Genomic DNA, 21,278 nt, shown 5'->3' with positions numbered 1-21,278 from the left:
TCATTCACCTCCCTGTTCCGTGAGGAAACTATCAAATTTGTTCAAGTGGGATAGTGTTGGGAGTCCATAAGGTCTTCGCTGAACTATAGCTAAGACAACAAATGTTACTGTGCTATGACTTGATCTTCAACATTCTCAAAAAAAAACTCCGGTTGTCTAAACAGCTTAGCCGGCAACCGACCCAGAAAATGGCAGAAACACAGGTCTCTCCGCTCCGCGGCTTATGATCGATCTGGGTTTGTTTACTTGCGCCTTGGACTGCAGCCGGACCTTGAACTGGAGCGGAGGTGCTTTTCGGCACTCGACAGCACGGCCTTGAACGACTGCGTGGGCGCTCCTCCTTTGATGTCTGGGACGTTCGTGTGTTCGGTGATCTTTTGCGCCGTCTTCTAGCTTGATGTCTCCTGAGCGGCGGCGGTGCCGGGTCGAAGGCTGACTTATCCGCGAGGCCCCGCGCTCAGGCTGCTTTTCCCGCTGGTCGGCAGAGCCTTGCTCTCTTCCTGTCTCCTCTTCCTCTTAGTGGCTTAGTCCACCCGCTGGGCTGCAAATCGATCCCCCGCCCGCCCCGCAGGTAGGCCCGGGAGGAGCCTGGGAGGCCGGGCCCGGCATCCTTCCGCCGTCGGGTTGCGAAGACCTTGGCGCCGGCGGGTGGGCGGGCGGGTCGGCTGCGGAGACGCGGCCAGAGGAGGAGCTACCCGGCTGCGTTCGGGGGCGCGGTCGGAGAGGCGGCGGGGAGCTGAGGGAGAAGCCGGAAGGAGGGAGAGATGCTGGGCTGCCCGGTGTGGTTCGGTAGGGAGGGGTTGCTGGGTCCAGGGCGGGCATTGGCACCCCCAGTGTGGGGAGAAATAGCTTTCTAGGAACAGATGGAGCAGTGCGCGCTCTGCTCCTCCTCCCTTTCTCCCCCAGCCCCCCAACGCTCCGGTGTCCTGACCCAATTGCACTGGGGACCCCCAATGCGACCGGCCTTTGAAGGGACCCTTGAGTAGGTGTAGGCTTATGGAACCAGGCTCCCTAGCTCTGAGCGAAGTGTCATGTTCTTGGCTTTTTTGGGTAGGGAAACAGGCTGAGGTCTGGGATGTGACTTTCCCCATATCCCCACCAGATCTTTACATGCGATTTGTCGTTTGATTGCCTGGGGTTACTCCTTCCTAGGAGTATAGATTTGTCACTGGAGACTTTATGCGATCTTTTGTCTAGCTTTGCTTTTCAAAGTCTGTATTTTCGCGAGAGTAGCAATGACAATTTATGTTTCTTGGTAGAAAATTTTTTATTTGCTGTCCAGTTTGCTTTTTTTTTTCCCCCCAGTTTGCTTTCTGGTTGATACTTATTGCCCCTTCCCCTCAGCCTGTTTCTCAGTGGAAATCTTTCAACTGTAGTTGTTAACAGGTTAATGTCTAACAAGATGGTCAAGGTTTTGAAGTGAGGTATTTGTCCTGAGAGAGTTTGCTTTCTAGGAAGAATCCAAAGGAAACCTCAGGATTCTTTTTCAGAACAGTTTTGCTATTTTTGAGTAGTGATTTAGTTACTGCATATACTAGAGTTAAAAAGGTTGTGTGTAGGACTCATTCAAATATTGAGATACTTAAATTGAAAGTTAACATTCTGGGGACTCCATTATGTTTTCCTTTTGCCTCCCGACTTGGAAACTTTGGGGACTAAGTGTTCTTACTCATTTCATTTTTATTGGATTCAGTGTCATAATCCTAATTTGTGTAACTTCTTTGCTGGGAAAAAAAAATCAGCGGAGAGGTCATTCTGGGTTGAATAAGTATTTCCATAGTCCTGGTCCTTGAATAGAAACTACTGTATACAAGTCTGTGTTCCTTTAACAATTTAGAATTCTCACATGAGTTTTGTAAATATTATTGTTCCTCTAATTTGTGTGTGTGTGTGTGTTTGGTGAAGTCAGTAAGATTTAACTGAAGGGCCCTTGATTATGAGTGATTTCCTAGTTACTAGGACTTCAGGGCTCCTAGATAGGGATTAAGGAAGAGCCACCAAACTTTTTTTTCTTTCTTTCTTTCTTTCTTTCTTTTTAGAGAGTGGAAGGGAGGGAGGGAGGTAGAGAGAGACATATATGTGAGAGCCATGAGACACACTAATTGGCTGCTTCCTGCATGCACCCAGACTGGGGCCAGGGAAGGCACTTGCAACCCTTGGGTACACAGGAGGAAGTTCTAACCATGGAGCCATGCTGGCCAGGGCAAGCCACCAGACAATCTTTATGGAGAATCTAGATTGAGAAGTTAGGCTTAGAATGGGGATTGATAGGTTCAGCATAGAATTTAAAGTTAGTGTAGTATCTCAGTGGCTCCTAATGAATGCTAAATAATAAGTGGAGTTTGCTTGCTATGAGTGTCACAAAGAAATTTAGGAACATTTTATGTTTTTTTGTTTTTTTTTTAAAATATATCTTTATTGATTTCAGAGAGGAAGGGAGAGGAGGAGAGACAGAAACATCAATGATGAGAGAGTCATTGATCGGCTGCAGCCCACAACCCGGGCATACTCCCTGACCGGGAATCGAACTGCGATCTCCTGGATCCTAGGTCAATGCTCAACTGCTGAGCCATGCCTGGCCAGGCTTTTTTTCCCCTTTCAATGATTTTAGAAAGAGGAAGGGAGGGAGAGAGAGAGATAGAAACATCGATGTGAGAGAGAAACATTGATCACTTGCCTCACGTATGCGCCTCCACTGTAGATCGAACCCGCAACCTGGGGATGTGCCCTGTCTGGGAATCAAACCTGCTTCCTCTTGGTGCATGGGATGATGCTCCAACCAACTGGGCCACACTGGCCAGGGCTTAGGTCTTTTTAAAAAAAATATGTCTTGATAGAGTTATTTTGGAATGGGATGCAAATCTTCTTACCCTGTGGTTTGGTTTACCAAAAAAAACACCAACAGCCCGGCCGGGCGTGGCTCAGTGGTTGAGCATCGACCTAGGATCCAGGATACCGCGGTTTGATTCCTGGTCAGGGCACATGCCTGGGTTGGGGGCTTGATCCCCAGTCGGGAACATGCAGGAGGCAGCCGATCAATGACTCTCTCATCATTGATGTTTCTGTCTCTCTCTCTCCCTCTCCCTTCCTCTCTCTGAAATCAATAAAGACATATATTTAAAAAAAACACACCAACAACCCAAAACACCTGTAAGTTCCTTTAACCATAGTCATTCTTGTTTCTTTCTCCAGTTGTTCCTCATAAACCTAAAGAGAACTCTCTGTTTTCTTGTCATAATTTCTGTTTATACAGAAGTACTATAGTATAACCTGTCCTGTGGTTTGGGGGTAGTTTATATTTTAAAGCCCCTTCTCCTCCCAAGTTTTCCTTTTCCAAAAACTAAAATTAGCTACTGATAGATAAAAAAAACTGGTGATCAGTTTTTGTCAGAATGTGTTTATGTGCACAGTAGTATGTGGCAGTCTGCCGAAGTGATGAGGTAAGAAAAAAGCAGATTAAGGAATCAGGAGACCAGGATTTAAGTCCTAGGCTTACCAGCTTACTAGCTGAGAAATCTTGTGAAAATTATTTAAGGAAGCTATAGGGAAGGTTACTGTCCTTTATTGAGCATTTACTGTGTCAGGTTCTTTACATGTGTTTAATCTCATTTAATATTCATAATAGTCCTTTAAGGTAGATCTTATTTTCCCCATGGATACTGAGCTCTGACAGTAAAAAATTTGACCAAGATCACACAGCAAGTGTATATAGCAGAGCTGGGCTTCATATCCAAGGCTTCGAATGCTTTTATGAGTCTGTATTTAAAGAATGGGAAAGATAATACTTCTGTTGAAAAAGTACATGAAGCTGCTTTGAAAAGATAAAGTGCTCTTCAAATGTTAACTTCTGTGCTATCTTACAGCAACAATGAACAGATGTCATCTAGGTTCTTGGACAACCGGTTTCTTTCAAGGCAGCATTCTGCTTGACAGTGAAGGACCACAGAGGTGAAAAGCATTAAACTAGCATTGGAGGAGCTTACTAACATGATGTGGAAAGGAGTGAGTGCTTGGAAGTGCTAGTGAGAGATGAGTTTTAGATGCTACATGTTTAGATGGGGTGAGACTAAGCATATTTACCCCCTCTCTTCAGTTAGTCCTGGCTTATGTGTCTGTAGGTTAGTGTAATATCTTTTCTAACTCGTTCTCTCTCGCTTCCTTTGCTCTTGTTGATATCTCCACTTCTTGACCTAAACTTTTCCCTTTCTTTTTTTTTTTTTTTAATCCTCACCCAAAGATATGTTTTATTGATTTGAGAGAGAGTAATGATTGGGGGGGAGAGAAACATCAGATCGGTTGACTCCCTTATGCTCCCTGACTGGGGATGGAACCCACAACCTAGGTTTGTGCCTCGACAGGGAATGAACCCCACGGCCTTTTCGGTGTAAGGGACGAAGCTCCAACCAGCAGTCACCCAGCTGGGACTTCATTAAGTATTTTCTTGTCCTGTGTTTATTCCCGAGGTATGAAATATGCCTATCAGATCTTTGGAGCTCTTTCTTGATTGTGACTATAGTATTTCAACCCTTTTTCAGAATTTTGTTTGTCTAGAATTTATTGAATGCTCGTTAGATGCTAGAATACAAGGCTGGACATGATGATTCTTGCTCTTTTGGAGTTTATTCCAGTGGGGAGCAGAGTTCGCAGGTATCTGATAAATTGAAATTTAGGCTGTGCTTGCAAGGAAACAATCCAGGGCTGACAGAGAGATGGAGGAGTGAGGAGGGGACTGAGTTCACAGGGATTGGAGTTGTCAGTCATGGCATCCTTAACCCCTCGAAAAAGTTGCAATTACAACATAACATGATTCAGTAAATTATGGTTCCCCTGCTGCCATCACAATAGAAGTTTTCATTTAAGATGGCTACACGTAATATTTGTCTGTTACTTAATGTATGATGACTGGATTTGCCCTGGTAAAGGATAATTATGGCTTGTAAATATCCAACCTGCTTGACTGAGTTTAATATTTTAATTCTTATGTGACCTGAATTTAATTAGTTCTCATTTATTATGTTTTCCCCCAAATAACTATTCTTTGGGAGTTGAGTTCAATGAATTTGAACACTAGATAGATGTCATGCCTTTAGGTGTATTTGTAGCAGGGACTAAGCTGTAGTGCCTTATATAAGGGGAAAGACTTAAGAGGAATGTCATGAAATTGAGAGAGGGAAAATGTAGGCATCTGCTGAGTGTGTATATAATATTTATAATCTTATTTGGTGCCTTTCAAGAATTAAAAGTATTTTGCAGTCATTTTTTTATTACTACTTATTGGCATATTTTTTCTTTTTCTTTTAATAGAGAAAAGAAAAAAGTAGGACTGAGCTTTGGAACACAGCAACGTTTAAAGATTGAGACAATGGGGAGAAATCAAGGATTTTGAAAAGGAGACCCAGAGAGGGAACAGGAAAATCCCAACAGTGAGACGTTGAGGGGGGAAATGTTTTAAAAGTAAGGAAGCTCCTTACTTGTTTGCGGTTCTGCTGAAAGGTCAGTTCAGATAAGAATGGAGAATTGGCCCCGCCAGGTGTGGCTCAGTGGTTGAGCGTTGACCTAGGATCCAGGTGATCAGGGTTCAAGTCCCGGTCAGGGCACATGCCCGGGTTGTGGGCTCGATCAATGACTCTCTCATCACTGATATTTCTATCTCTCTCTGTCCCTTTCCTTTCCTGTCTCTGAAATCAATAAAGATATATTTTAAAAAAAGAAAAGAATGGAGAACTGGCATTTGCCTTTGGAAACCGAGAGATCTTAAGTAGTCTTCATGAGTGATCTTGATGAGGGAAGTCAAAACCAGATCAGGAGTAGGCTGAGAAGTAAATGTGAAGTGAGGAAGTGGGAACAAGCATTGTACAGAGTGGAGTCATATTTTTATCTGTGGAATTAACTGAGGTAGATTTCACATTTCACGATTTCATCATTTGTTGATTTTGGCTTCCCAGGATAGAACATAGATTCTGCTATGACCCAAAATTACTTTGTTTTAGGTATATATGCCAATGATATAGTGAAACATCTGAAATTTGCTGATTTGAAGAGGATTAATACGCATGTTTAATTTGGGGAGAAAATTGGAGTATTTCAATCTGGCTGACCAGTGAAACAGGGCAGAAAAATATGTCTTCCCAAACTCTTGAATAAAGACATAGCACCACTGACTCTGAAGCCAAGTAGCCTGGGTCCAAATTCTAGCACCACTACTTACTATCTGTGCAACTTGGGCAAGTTACTAAACCTTTCTGTGCCTCTGCTCATCTGTAGAATATCACTTAATTGTGAGAATTAAATGAGTTAATATATGTAAAGAACAGCATGTAGCACTGTATATGCCAGTGTCATTTTCAGTATTATTATTATAACATGATAAAGATATGTTCTTCAAAAGGAGAACAGCCGATGTGGCTCAGTGGTTGAGCGTCAATCTATGAACCAGGAGGTCACAGTTTGATTCCCAGTCAGGGCTCATGCCTGGGTATGGGGCTCAATCCCCAGTGGGGGTTGTGCGGGAGGCAGCTAATGAATGTTTCTTTCTCATAGATGGTCCTATCTCTCTCCCTCTCCCTTCCTCTCTCAAGTCAATAAAAATATATTTATAAAATAAAATAAATTTAAAAAGGAGAACAAATAATAATGATACTTAGATTGAAGTTAGGGTGTTTTGAGAAAACTTGAATAGGGAATAGAAAGTTAAAGCAGCATATATGTCCCTTCTTCCCCTCAGCACACTTCAGATTAAAGTAAGAGGATGAGCCCTTACTGGGAAAGAGAAACCTAGAAAGCAATGTCTGAAAGAGTTCCAAATATAAGATAGATGGCAAAATTTTGAGGATTTTGTAATATATGTAGCAAAACAGGCCAGAGCTATTTTAGGAAAAGAACATTTCTTTGCAAAACAGGTAGAAAATGTTAGCATCTGAATTTTACCTTCTATTTAAACTGTGAGTTACCATCCGTTTGAACTGTTGTTGGTGCTTGAAAGATTTTGAAATTGATTAAAGGCGTGGAAAAGAATGATATTTAGAGAAAAATCAAAGTTACCAAATTGCCTTGGGTAAACTTCTGGAAGAACGAACATTTTTTGGATAGTGGTAAAGACTTAGAATCCAGCAGAGTTGGTTTTTATTACTCTTACCTCTTTATGCCATTATAAGTTGTGGGCTGCTTCAGTCTTTGCCTTACCTTTTTGTTTTCCTCTCTAAGTCTCTTATAATATTCCTGCTCTGTCATTTTGAAAACCTACTTGATGATCATAGTGGAGTCTGTTTTTTTCAATCATTCATTCAGAAAATGTGGTGGGTAGTAAGGATACCGTAAGAACTGATTAGAACCATGCTTATTGAAGTGCTTCGTGCCAGGTACTGTACTGAGTGCTTTGTGTCATTGCTTCTTTTCATTTTCATAACAACCTCATGGTGTAGGTACTTTTATTCTCCTCATTTTATAGGTGTTGAAATTGTGGCACAGCGAGGCTAAGCAGTTTGCCCAAAGTCATAGAGTTAGTAAGTGGCAGAACCAGGATTTGAAACCAGGCAGCCTGGTTCCATAGTCCCCTGCTCTTAATTCCTAAATTATGTTGGTTCTAAACTACTTTAAACAATTCTAAACTTTCTAAACTACTGTCACTATACTAAGACTAGAGTGAAAAAAAATAGACATTGTCCATGCCCTTGTAGAAATTATAGTCTAAAGGCAATAAATTAAAAATGCATCAATAAATGTATAATTGCGAAGTGTGTAAAGTCCCATGATGGAAAAGTAAAAAGGATATTCTAATAGGGGAACCTGAATTATATTGGAGCTGTGAGGAGGTTTTTTGTGTGTTTTTTTCAAGATCGAAACAAAGTACCTTTTATTATGACTTATACAAAATCAAAACTCCAAACAACTACTGCTTATAAAATCCACTGCCGTTATATTTTAAAATATCGCTATATAGTTTTCTTTACATCTGAGTTAGTATATCCTTTATCTTTATTAAAACCTAAAACAACCACAACCACATTAATACTTGATAGAATTTTCATGTCTGATAATCCCTGCAGCATCCAATTAAAATATTATAGCTTTCATTCGTCAAAGAAAGTATCTTATTCAAGTTTCCAAAACAAATTTGAGGAGTTGAGTTGGGTTGAATTGAAGAAAAAGGCCCAGTTAAGATACGGAAACAAAGTTTTCATTCAATGGAAGCTGAAATCAGTGTGTACATTCTAATCAAAGATCTGTTCCATGTTGCATTTTTCAGGTTTTTAAGCCTACCAGGCCAAACCCTTAGCTGCCTTTACCACTTTTGCTTTGCTTTTCCCCTTTGCTTTCTCTCGCTGTGCCTTCAGCCTTTTTCTTTGCCTCTTGTTCATCCATATGGGGTACTGTCCATGCTGGTCTAGAAGAATCTTTTTGTTTCTCTTAATATCAGTCCCCATTTTCATGTCACCTGTTTCATCTTTTGCCATCCCCTGGGTTTTCTCTTCAGAATGTTTGGGGACCACCACAGTTGCTATCTCTGGAACATCTTTCATTAGAACATCAGTATCTGCTTTAAGAATACTTTTAAGTCTGCTAAGCTCCTTTGGAGCATTTTTTGTTTTCTTTTCAGCACGCATCTTCCTTTTCCACTTACTCCGTAAGCTTATAGCCATATTTTATCTAAAAGGCTCACCGCTCACGACGACCGGAAGCCCCCCTGGGGATATTTTTCTGAAGTGATATTTAAGGCGAGACTAGAAGGATGAAAAGGGAGGGTAAGGGGATAGCAAGCAGGATAGCCTTTGGGTTCAGGGAGGAACTTGGCAGTGAGAAACTGAGAGGAAATTGGTGTGGCTGGAATACAAGTGGGGGAGGAAGGGAAGACACTTAGTGCAAGGATAGAGACTTTAAGCAGGACTGTGTTGGGGAGCTTGGATTTTTTTTCAAAGTATAATTGGAAGCCTCTGAAGGTTTTAAGAGTGTTGTGACCTAGTATATGATTTTAAAAGATTACCCTGGCTACACTGTGGATCGTTTTAGATAAAAATTTGGAAATTGTGGAAAATTTGGAAAGAGAAGAAGAGGGGGAAGTATGGTAGTTAGGATGTCTTATAGCGGTCCAGGCAAAAAATGGTGGTTGGGATTAGGCTGTAGGCAGTGGAGACAGAGTAAAATGTAGAAAGATTTAGTAGATATTTTAGAATTAGGACAGGCAAGACCTAATGATGGATTGGATATGTGGGAAGAGGGAGGTGTCAAGTGTGATTCCCAGATTTCTGGCATGAGCATCTGGGTGGATGAAGTTGCCATTTCTGAGATGGAAACACTGGAGGAGGAGCAGATTTTGACTGGAGTTGGGGAGTGGAACGAAGACCTCAATTTTAGTCATGCTAAATGTGAGATGTGTGAAAACATGCAAGTGAAGACACCAAGCAAGCAGTCTTTGAGCTAATGCTCAAAATGGTGCTGGAAATAAATCCGGATGCTCTTAGTATATAGGTGGTATTTACAGCCAAGGAAAATGGAGATTACCTAGAGGAAGGGTATGTATAGACTAGGAAGGGAAGAGTGCTGAAGACCCAGCTCTTAGGAATTGAAGAGAAAATCTCAGAAATGGAGAGAAGAGCATGTTTCAAGAAGGAAGTGATCCACCTGTATTTTGTTATTTTAGCGACACAGAGATCATTGATGACAGCAAGCACAGTGTTGGAGGAATGTAGGGCCAGAAGCCAGATTGAAGTGGGTTCAAGAAGTGGGAAGGGAGGAAGTAGAGATTATTAGCATGTGTATCTCCCCATAAGAAGTAATACTTTCAGAAGTAATATAATAAGGTCCATGAAGGTGGGAGCAATACATTTTCATCTTTGAGTTCTTGACTGTTTAGCTCTGGTGTCTTGCCAGGAGGTTGCATTAAAAGAGAAAGGTGCAAGGGAGTGAGGATATTTGCAAAATGGGGAGAGTAATGATTCTCATGGTTTTTACGTGGCTTTGGAGTTTAAGGGTTTGTGTAACTCTTCAACTTTGCTATTGTTAGCTTTTCTTTTTTCACCTTCCAGCCTAATGGGTCTTTGTATTTTGGTATTAGCTTTTAAAGTTCATTCCTTACCTTTATTTTTTGTTAACTGTTTTCCTGTGGTTATTGTTGCTTTAGTTAATTAGCTGATATGCTTGTTTATTTATCTCTCTATTCATTCACTTATTTATTGGCTCTTAGTTCCATACAGGATACTGTATAATTGTGACTCTAGACTTGATTTTGGTTTCTATTTGTTTCCCATTTACATATTCTTGCTCAGAGTCTGATCAGCTGTATTGAAATAATATTAAACATTTGGGCTACAAGTCTATCTAGAATTTTATATTATGACTTTCCTGGAAAGGGCTAGTCATTTTATGAATATTGTCCTTATTAGTTCTCCTAGCATTCTTTTAAAAGAAAGTTATGGTGTAATACAAAATTAGCCATTTTAAAGTGAACAATTCAGTGGCATTTAGTACATTCACAATGTTGTGTAACTACCATCTCTGTCTAGTTCCAAAACATGTCCATCACTGCTAAGTAAAACCTCTTTCCAATTAAGCAGCAGCTTTTCATTCCTTCTTTCCACCAGCCCTGGAAACCAGCAATCTGCATTCTGTTTTTATGGATTGGTCCGTTCTGGATATTTTGTGTAATGGAATCGTATAATATACACATAACCTTTTGCATATGTATATACCATAATTTGTTTATCCATTGAACAATTGGAGTGTTTCCACCTTTTGGATATTGTCAGTGGTACTACTGTAAACGTGTGTATATGTACTTGTTTTCATTTGTTTTGGGTATATGCTTTTGAGTGGAATTGCAGGGACGTAGTATGTGATTTGAGAATTGTTGGCTGGGTTTAGATTGGGATTGAGAATCTCTTTCCTGTATGTTTAATTTTTGAGGAACTGTGTTCTAACATACTGGTTTTATTATTTGCATTTTACTGATGGTTTAATTGAGGCACAGCATCTGCATCGTTTTAACTTCCTATCATCTTCAGAGCAAGTCAGTGATGGAACTTGGAATTTAAAACTTAATCATGTTCTTTGTCTAAGGTGACCCATTTAAAGCCATGTTGAATTTACATGAGGCTGTTTGAAATGGGCTTCCTATATTTTATAATCTCTTGAAGAGATATTGTTCAGGTGGTGTTAAGCAGATGTTCTCTTTCCATAGAGGATAAGACAAGAGGGAATATGTTTTAATTGCAACTAAAGGGATATATATTACAAATTAGAAAGAACTTCCTGACTGCAAGATACTGGAATGTTACCAAGGGAGGTTATGAAATATCTTCCCCAAAGACTTAGTAACTATCTTTCTAGGATGATTTAGGTTTGGGCTTGTTGAGAAATGAGGGAGATAAGAAAGATGACTTGCTGAGGTCCCTGGTAACCCCAGAACATAATTGTTTGATAGAATCAAAACAGTATTCTGGCATTTTAATGAGCATGTTATCATTTTCCATATGAAGAAATAATCAATAGAGAGTAGGTGATTTGGTCAAGGTCTCCTGGTAAAGTAGAAGATTAACATTCTGAATCTTATGCTGAGGGATGTGTTCTTTATCATATGTGTTCTTCATGGCTGTATGGTGTATTTCTTTAATTTTTCTTTAAAATTTTTTTTTTAATTTAGAGGAAAAGGAAAGATTTGTTGTTCTACTTATTTATGCTTTCATTGGTTGATTTTTAAAAATATTTTTTTATTGGTTTCAGAGAAAGGAAGGGAGAAGGGAGAGAGAGAAACATCAATGATGAGAGTCATTGATGGGGTGCCTCCTGCATTCTCCCGACGGGGGATCGAGCCCACAACGTGGACATATGCCCTGACTGGGAGTCAAACAGTAACCTCCTGGTTTGTAGGCATAGGTCGATGCTCAACCACTGAGCCACACCAGCTGGGATCATGGGTTGATTTTTGTATGTGCCCTGACCAGAGATCGAATCTGCAACCTTGGAGTATTGGGCCGATGCTCTAAGCAACTGAGCTACCCAGCCAGGGCTATTAAACAATTTTTTTGTACATTATTTTTCTTATGATTTTCTTCCTAAACTATGGGGATCAAAGCCAACATATGAAGCTTCTGTAGAGTATGTGATTTGAGATTTGTTGGCTGGGCTTAGATTCGGACTGAGAATCTCTTTCCTATAAAAATTAATTTGGTCTCCTGTTATACCTGTGGAAATGGGAACACATTATTAAGAACAGACTAATAGATTCTTAATGACTAGTTTAGGATGTGCCAGGTTAAAATTACTTAGATGAAGGTGCACATGACATAAACATATTTTTGGTTTGTGTTGCCTGGAGAAATAGGAGCCCAGAAGATGGGCAAATGAACATTAGATTCTGTTGCAGAACATGAACATAAAAATATTCATTAAATGCAATATTAAGTTCCCAGTTTAGGTGCAATACTAAGTTCCCAATGTTAAGGTGCTCAGAACAGCATTCATTCATTCAATCTGACAGTTGGGGTCTACATTAAGGTATCTCATAAGAGATCCCTTGTCTCAGCAAAATCGTGCTTTGAGGTCCATTGGTCATTGACAGGGAAGCTAAGCTGGGTAGGATGGTATTACCATTGATGCATTTAATGAAGGATTTATTATGTTTGTTTATTTTAGTTGAGCTGTGGGAGCATTTACTTGTTGTTTCCTGCTACTGAAGATATCATCAAATATATGTATTGAGCTTTCTTGAATTGGCAACAGCTGTTACCTCTGCAGAATAAAAGAGAGGGGAGCCAACTTTTGAATATTTACCATGTGCTGGGAATTTTATATTTGTTCCTCTATGTAATATTCATTACAGACCTATTAAGTGGATGGTGGTATCTCTTGTAAAGGATGAGAAAAAATGAAACTTTTTCTTGCCAAAGGTTATATAAATGGTGAATGGCAAAGCTGAGATGAAAAGATAGTCTTCTGTTTCAAGCTAGTGCTTTTTCAAATTACGTTCTTTGGAGATGCTAAAGGGTGGCTGTGAGAGTAAGGAAGAGCTTTGGTCTTACTACTCTGCTTAAACCAGAGCAGCTAAACTTTGATCTGTTTTATATTTTAGTGTTTTCAGTTAAGATTTCATTTGGAAAAAGGGTTTTGCTTCTTAAAGAGAAAAATAAATAAAACCTGGAAGACCACTGAGGAATCATGTAAGAAAATGACTTAAAACAACTTGAAGATTAAAAAGATGGCTAAATTATGTAACTGCCAATCAGTAATTTGTGTCAAAGTTTGAAGTGGCTTGACGTCACAGCCACATGTGCAGGGTAGTTTTCTGTCGTTAGGGAGCGTAGGATTGTGGGAAAAGAACATGGACTTTAGAGTTGGGTTTCTAGCACTGCCCCTGGGTAGCTGTGGGATTTGGGGATACTTATTTAAACTGGTATGCACATATACAGTGGGGTGCTAACACCTATCTTTGAATAGTGGTAAGGATCAGAAATAATATGTGAAGTGCCTGGCTCATAGTAGACACCCCCCAGATACCAGCTATAGCTAAGAAGATGATGTTGGCAATTTTTAAGTGTATTGACATTTCCCTCCCTAGATAAGGAGGGATCCTAAAATAGCTTCCAAATGCCAGAAGAGCTTCTGCCATATCAAGGATAGGCAGTCCTTTACCTTCTGTGTATTCATGATGGGTGCGTAGCATGTTTATTTTTAATGAAGTTACTCTTTATTTCTTCTTCTTATTTTTTAAAATATATCTTTATTGATTTCAGAGAGAGGAAGGGAGAGGGAGAGAGAGAGAGAGAAACATCAATGATGAGAGAGTCATTGATCGGCCGCCTCCTGCATGCCCTCGACTGGGAATTGAGCCCGCAACCCGGGCATATGCCCTGACCAGGAATCGAACCCCTATCTCCTGGATCCTAGGTCGATGCTCAACCTCTGAGCCACGCTCGGCTGGGCACGCATGATTATTTATTCATGGATGCATCTGTCTTTGATGAAATGAGAAAACTTGAATTTCATTAAGTTCATTTCATTGGACTTGAATGAAGCAATTGTGGAAAGGAACCCCATACAATGAGTTGAGACCTGGTCTTTTGTCTCAGAGCTGCCCTTAGTGAGTCTTGTAACATTGGATGGGTGAATTTAACTTTTTAAGATCTTATGTTCAAATGATGTCTAAGTCACTTTTAATTCTGTACATCCATGATTTTGACCAAGAAGGTTAAAGACACTTTATTTTCATCACTAAAATTTTTTAAAAATCACATTATTTTGGGAGGAAGAACCTTATGCTGTTTGAGCTGGTAAGCTTCTGTTCATACTTATTGAGCATGTCCAAGGCAGTGTTTTGTATAGAATGTCATTGTAGCCTTTTTGCCCAGGGATCAAGAAGGGAAGTATGTGACTTCTAGAATATCAGGGCAGAATTGAAACTAAGAACAAATGTAAGGAAGCTAATGTGAGAGATTATCATTTGCTTTTGGGAGGATAGTTGAATTCTTCATACCCATAGCAATTTGTACTTCCTTGAGGGTGTGTATCACTAGCCACATTTCAGTATGGTAGTTAAGAGTTACAGTGTATTGTATCCTCACTAGATTGCGGGTTCTTTGAGGTTGGAGGCTTTTTCTTTTTTTTCTTTTTTAAATTTTGCTTGTTTGTTTTGTTCATTTCTTTGTCCTGCCACCTACTGAAATGTGGCTAGTGTTACCCTCAAGGAAGTACAAATTGCTATGGGTATGAAGAATTCAACTATCCTCCCAAAAGCAAATGATAATCTCTTACATTAGCTTCCTTACAATTGTTCTTAGTATAATTCCCCCCAAAGTATGCTGAATGGAAAAATTGAATCAAAATCAGCAGACATTTAGAAAATGGCTTCTACCTAAATACACTTGTTACATTTATTGAATCTCTTCTGTTGGCATGCAATAATAGAAAAACTTGGTAAAATGGAAAAGTCACCAGTTTATAGGTGTTTTTTTGTTTTGTTTTTGTTTTTTAATATATCTTTATTGATTTCAGAGAGAGGAAAAGAGAGGGAGAGAGAGAGATAGAAACATCAATGATGAGAGAGTCATTGATCGAGCCCGCAACCCGGGCATGTGCCGTGACCAGGAATCGAACCCCGATCTCCTGGATCCTAGGTCGACGCTCAGCCACTGAGCCACGCCCGGCTAGGCTTTTTTAGTTTTTTTTTACTATATCGTTACTGATTTTAGAGAGAGGAAGGGAGAGGGAGAGAGATAGAAACTTCAGTGATGAGAGAGTCATCGATTGGCTGCCTCCTGCACACTCCCCACTGGGGATCGAGCCTGCAGCCCTGGCATGTGCCCTGACCGGGAATTGAACCTCGATCTCCTGGATCATAGATTGATGATGCTCAACTGCTGGGCCACGCTGGCTAGGCACTAGTTTATAGTTTTGAATGCCAAACTTTACCACGTTGGCTGTCTGATCATGGGCAAGTAATTTCACATTGGGCCAGGTTTGTTTGTAAAATGGGAGTAAGGTAGAAAGGGGCTTTAGAGATAGAATGTGTAAAACATTAGCACTTAAGAGTGGTAGTAGCTATTATTACAAATGGATGTTTTACAAATTATCACTAATACATTTTGCACTTCTACTTGAAGGAGAGATATATTTTCACAGAAGTTTGTTTGCTCTGACTTGAGTACGTGGGAGCATTATCCCCTCTTGCAGTTATCTACTGAAAAAAAAATTATTTAGCATTTCTTCCTGTTTGGGCTCGAGTAGCTGCTGAAGACTATTTTTTGCAGATCTCTTTAGAATGTTACTTCTGTATTACACAGTCTGACTGAATGCTGCTGACTCAGATATTGTACGTTAGAATGGTAAGCATTTGTCAGATTTGCCCCAGTCAGAAAATATTCTATGCCTCTCATCCTGCTTGGTGCTTTTTTTTTTTTTTTTTTTTTTGGCCTCTATGATATAGTGATAATAAATGAAGATTGTAGGCTTCAGGGTAATATGTAATATATATGATCCAATTTTGATACAGGAAACAAAAACTGTTACATGAATGTGTGTTTGTATGAGCAGTGAGTTTGTGTGTTTATCTCAAGAGGGTGAAAATTGGAGAGGTTGGGAGGGAGATTGACCACATGCTATTGTTTTCCTTGTTATAAGGAGCATGTGTTACTTATTTTTTAAAAATTAAAGTTTTGGCCCAGCCAGCATGGCTCAGCAGTTGAGCATCCACCTAGGTAGGATCCAGGAGATTGTGGTTCGATTCCCGGTCAGGGCACATGCCCGGATTGCGGTCTCTATCTCCAGTGGGGGCGTGCAGGATACAGCCGATCAGTGATGACTCTCATCATTGATGTTTCTATCTCTCTCTCTTTGTCTCTCTTCCTGTCTCTGAAGTCAATAAAGATATATTTAAAGAAAATTTTAAAGTTTTGATTTTGAGATAATTGTAGATTTACATGCAGGTGCCAAGAAGTAATAGTGAGTGAGAGAGGTGGGGGGAGATTCTGCCCTTTACTCAGTTTCCCCAATGGTAACATTTTACAAATCCGCAGTACACTACCACAACTAGGGTATTGCCATTGATACAGTCAAGATACAGAACATCACCGGAGACTACTCTCTTGGTGCCCTTTTAATCTACTCCCGCCCCCTAATCATAATGATTTTATAGTGCAGTGGATAAAGTTGCTGTAAAGCTTTGTGTAGAGAAGGTGGCCTATCTCCCCCTACCCCAGCCCTATCTGTAATCCCTGACAATCACTAATCTGTCTCCCTTTGTTTTTTTAAGAATGCAGTGTAAATAGAATAATTTAGTATGTAACTTTTTTGGTGGGAGAGTTGGCCTTTTTCACATATCAAAATTCCCTGGAGATTCATTCAAGTTGCACGAATCAATAATTATTTTTTTTTTCTCCTCTTTTTAAAAAAAATATATCTTTATTGATTTCAGAGAGAGGAAGGGAGAGGGAGAGAGAGATAGAAACATCAGTGAGAGAGTCATCATGGATCAGGTGCCTCCTGCACTCCCCCTGCTGGGGATCAAGTCAGAAACCCAGGCATGTGCCCAGACCTGGAATCGTGTACATGTGGTTTTTTGGTTTTTAAAAAAATATATCTTTATTGATTTCAGAGAGAAGAAGGGAGAGGGAGAGAAAGAGATAGAAACATCAATAATGAGAGTCATTGATCCGCTGCCTCCCCACATGCCCCCCTCTGGGCGTCCAACCTGCCACCTGGGCATGTGCCCTGACCAGGAATCAAACCTCGATCTCCTGGATCCCAGGCCAGCGCTCAACTGCTGAACTACGCCGGGCCGGGCAGTGTACACGTTTTTGTGTGAATGTAATTATTTTTCATTTCTCTGGGCTAAATGCCCAAGAGTGCAAAGTACTTAAACCCTATGTTCTTGGTGCACATAACTTATTTACCTTGATTTCTGGTGCTTTGCTCTAGCATCAAAGCAATAATAATAATGCTGTAGTTTTTCTTGTCTGTTTCATCTGGTGATCTGTGTATATATTACACATATTAATACTCAGAACCCACTAGGAAGTAAGTACTGGTTAGCACTGGTGAAGTTAGTTCCTTTATAGATAGGTGAGTTGAGGCAAGGATACCATGGAATTTGCCTGAGGCTATAGCGTTAGTCACTGCGTTCTGACTCAGATCCACCTGATTTATTCCTGAATAAACTCTTTATAATTATGACCTCCTTAGTGTGAGGACATAAACAACTTTTTTCCCTGTATCTGAGGTTTAGTGTCTGTTCCATAGAAGCACTATAGTATAGTGAGCAACCTGGCAACTGATTTGATTTTGAAACTTTCCTCCAGGTAGGCAAGTCATTTAAGCTCTCTAAGCCTCAGTTTTGTTATTTGTGAAATGGGGATGATGAGAGTACCTGTCTTCATGCCATTGTGAGAAATAGATGAGACGTTGTGTGGAAAAGTGCTTAGCACTGCAAGTGAGTAGCAAATGCTCAAAGAATACTAGAAGTATTGCTTAAAAAATGTTATATTCTGCTACTTGACTTTATTAGTTGGTGGATAATTGGATAAATATTGGAATTTTTCTGCCATGTAGTTATAGGGCTTTAAGATTGCTGTTATTTTGAGGTAAGGATACTTTTTTTGGGTACTATTTCAAATTAAGTCCTATGTGTAATTATTTAAAAATAGGGAGTAATGTTGGATTATATTTATTAATTAATTTGTATGAAAATATTTTAAAGTTTCCCCTGGGTTATTCATATTTTCTCAGTCTCACATTCATAAGAAATAGGAAGTGATTCTAAATTATTGGTTTCTTCTCTTTAATCTGACCCCCCCCAAACATTGTTTTCCATATTTTCTTCCTAGCATTTATCAGTACTTGAAAGTATCATCAATTTTTAATTACATAAATAATTACATAAGCTTCTTGGGGGCAGGAACGTTCTTATTTTTTTATATTTATTTTTTCTTTTTATTTTTTTAACCCTCATTTGAGGATATGTTTATTGATTTTAGAAGGAGAGGAAGGGAGAGAGAGAGAATCGTTGATCAGTTGCCTCCCCTTTGCACCCCATCAAATCAGCAACACAGGCTCCAAGCAACAACCGTTTTGGTGTATGGGTTCAAATCGAGCCACCTGGCTGGGGGAGGGCAGGAATGTTATTCACTCTTGTATCCCTCTGTGCCTAGAATAGTGCTGAGTACAGAGTAGATGTTCAGTAAACACTTGGCTGTCTATCATTGCTTTTGTGTATCCCTCACCCCCCCTTTAAGTGTTTTTTTACTTGGAAAGTCGGGGAAATGGAATCCAACTTCTAGTCAGAGCTTAAAGTAAGTGACTAGGGTCTTAAATCCAGTGTCTTATTTTGATTGGCTGAGAAATGTGATTGGCAAGGTGGAGGGGCAATCTGGACCTTTTAGCATAAGAGCTCTGCACTTAATAATTTGACTTCTTTTCCTGAAGCCTTGAGGGAAATTTTTCCTTTCCCTATTCTAGTCAGCCAAGAACCTGACCTGGGCTGACTCTAACATTGGAGAACACTGAACACAGTATCTGCTGAGCCAAGGACTGGTAGTCAAGCTCTGATAGTATCTGAAGGAAAAGCCTGAATTCAAATCCTGCTTTGGCAACTGACTCATCTGACCAACCTACATGAATTTCTTAGTCTCTTCCAGGTTTTATTTTTATTTTTGCCTGGTGAGTAATCTCATCTGTTCTGGGACTTGTGAGGACCCTGGGGTTAATGTTCTTAAAGCTTTTTACAATACTGTTGCTGTGGCTCCGGGGTTTCTAAGAACTGTAGGGAGCAATGTGGCGCTCTAGGAGGAGAGTTGGACTCTTCCCCCAAGACTGGAGAAAACAGAAAGATGTGGTCCTTTGTGATTTGGCTCTACTTCAGTCTCCTAATACTGTTGGTGGATGAAAGGTATTTTGTTGTAAAAGTCATTAGGCCTGTTTGCCTGAGGCAGCTGGGGTCAGTTCCCATTTCTGGGGTTAAACTGTTTTTGCCTCTGAAATTTCTTTTATCAAAAGCTACCTTTTCTCAAATAAAAATTTTTTCAAACGCTACCTTTTTTCTTTGCTTGCTAATAGAAAAATCTCTTGCCAGTTTTGTGCACTGTAAGAGTAACCTTCCTGGTCTTGATTTGTTTGATGGCTTAGGATTCAAAACTTGAACTTCATTTTCCTCTGGGTTCAGTGGTTTCCTTTTTGTTCTGCCTTGAGTCTTCAGGGGTTCTTGTGTTCTCAGCACACTGTTTTTCCTGCAGAATAGTTTGCAGATAAAACGTCATTTCTTTTTTCTTCATTCTTCTGAGGTAAGTGGGAGTATGGAAGATTGTCAATCTCAAATTTGGGACTTACAGCTTTCTATTTCTAGTTTTGATCACTCTTTGATTTTGAGCACAAACTTTCTTGTGATTTGTATATTAGCTTACATCATCATAAGTTATTTTAGAAAGCCCTAGTAAGCAAAATCTGTAGCAGAAAAGTTGGTGTGTTTTCATCCCCTTTATTATAATAACAGTAATTAGAATTTATTTAATTTTGTATCCGCAAAGCATTTTGTAAAGTTGTTAGCCTATTTGTGATATACCGTGTAGAATTCTGCTTTATTCTGAGTTTACATATAGAAAATGTTGGGGGTGATAGTGGATATGAGAACAAAAAAGAGGTTACATTGCTTACTCATCTCTTGGTAAATTTGGGCTGACAACCTTTGTACCAGGTACTTGATGCATTATTACCTCTTAGCCTGACTTTCTAGATAGAGAGACCACTTGTAATTTAGAGTATTTGTAATTCTGAACATAAATGCAGTAGATGGTGCAGGTTCTGTCTGTAAGCATTTTATTTCTGGGTTTTGGCTTCTTACAGAGGGACTGTATATAATATTGGTTTGTGTTGGTTTTGATTCTATCAAATTATTTGCTTTCAATTTGTCAGTTACTCTCTGCTTCTCTTTCAGAGCCTGTGTAGTTTCTTTGCACTCTCTCAGAACTGTAGGTGCCACACATCTTTGTGCAAACTCCCATTGTGTACTCTGGTTTATTGTGTACTCTGGTTATTGTTGATTTTTCTAACTTTGCTTTTAGTTTCAAAAGTAGTAATCCTGCCTTGTATTTTTTGTACTCTATTTCTTCTAAGATACTCCAACGACATTTTTCCTTTAAGATAGAAAGAAGGTGTACTATTTTCATTTTATACCTGGAGGAAAACTTGAAATTCAGGAAGAGTGTGGTTTGTCCAAGATTGCAATAGCAACTCAGTGGTAAAAAAAAAAATCAGGTACTGAAACTTCTTGCTTCTTAGTCTTATCTTTACCCATTAAATCACATCACAGTTGTATATGGCATTCTAAAATTTAACCTCCCATATTCCCATCTCTACTTTCAGAATATATCCACTGCCTCTGTACTTTATTCTGAATGTGCTGTATCTCAGCCTTGGCCAGGTAGTTCAGTTGGTTAGAGCGTTGCCCTTAAAGGCCAAGGTTTCCTGTTCGATCCCCGGTCAGGATACATACAAGAATCAACCAGTGAATGCATAAATAAGTGGAACAACAAATACATGTTTCTCTCTCCTCCTCCCCCTTCTTCTTTCTCTAAAATCAATAAGTAAAATTTTAAAATAAATAAATACGCTGTGTTTCAAATAGAGAGGCAGTATAGGAGGTTTTTATTTCAGGCATTAGGGAGTTTTCTGTAGTAATTAGAAATTTAGACTTTGGAGCCAGAATGCCTGGGTTTGAAAATCCTGAATCCACCCTTGCTAGTGCATCTTGTTCTCTTGGGATCTCATGTACCCTACGGAGTAAAGAATTATAAATGAGTTAC

General features: G+C 39.6%; 1 protein-coding gene and 1 pseudogene across 8 annotated transcripts in view; one reads left to right on the top strand and one right to left on the bottom strand.

Moving 5' to 3' along the window:
• The first annotated feature begins 250 nt into the window (after positions 1-250).
• AMBRA1 (autophagy and beclin 1 regulator 1) overlaps positions 251-21,278 on the top strand; it is a 146,891-nt gene continuing 125,863 nt past the window's right edge. For 2 of the 7 annotated variants that reach the window (XM_081152910.1, XM_081152907.1), the window contains exon 1: positions 251-571. The gene's annotated coding sequence lies outside the window, so the exon portion shown is untranslated. Of the gene's footprint in view, positions 572-759; positions 790-21,278 lie in introns of those variants that run through there. The other 5 variants (XM_081152913.1, XM_081152911.1, XM_081152909.1 and 2 more) reach the window with 4 other exon arrangements.
• On the bottom strand, positions 8,256-8,660 carry LOC308565356 (protein LLP homolog pseudogene; annotated as a pseudogene). The gene has a single exon. The product of its transcript is annotated as a protein LLP homolog pseudogene (transcript).

This window comes from Miniopterus schreibersii (assembly GCF_964146895.1).
Source record: "Miniopterus schreibersii genome assembly, chromosome: 12".
NCBI lineage: Eukaryota > Metazoa > Chordata > Mammalia > Chiroptera > Miniopteridae > Miniopterus > Miniopterus schreibersii.
This window is presented reverse-complemented; position numbering and strand designations above follow the sequence as displayed.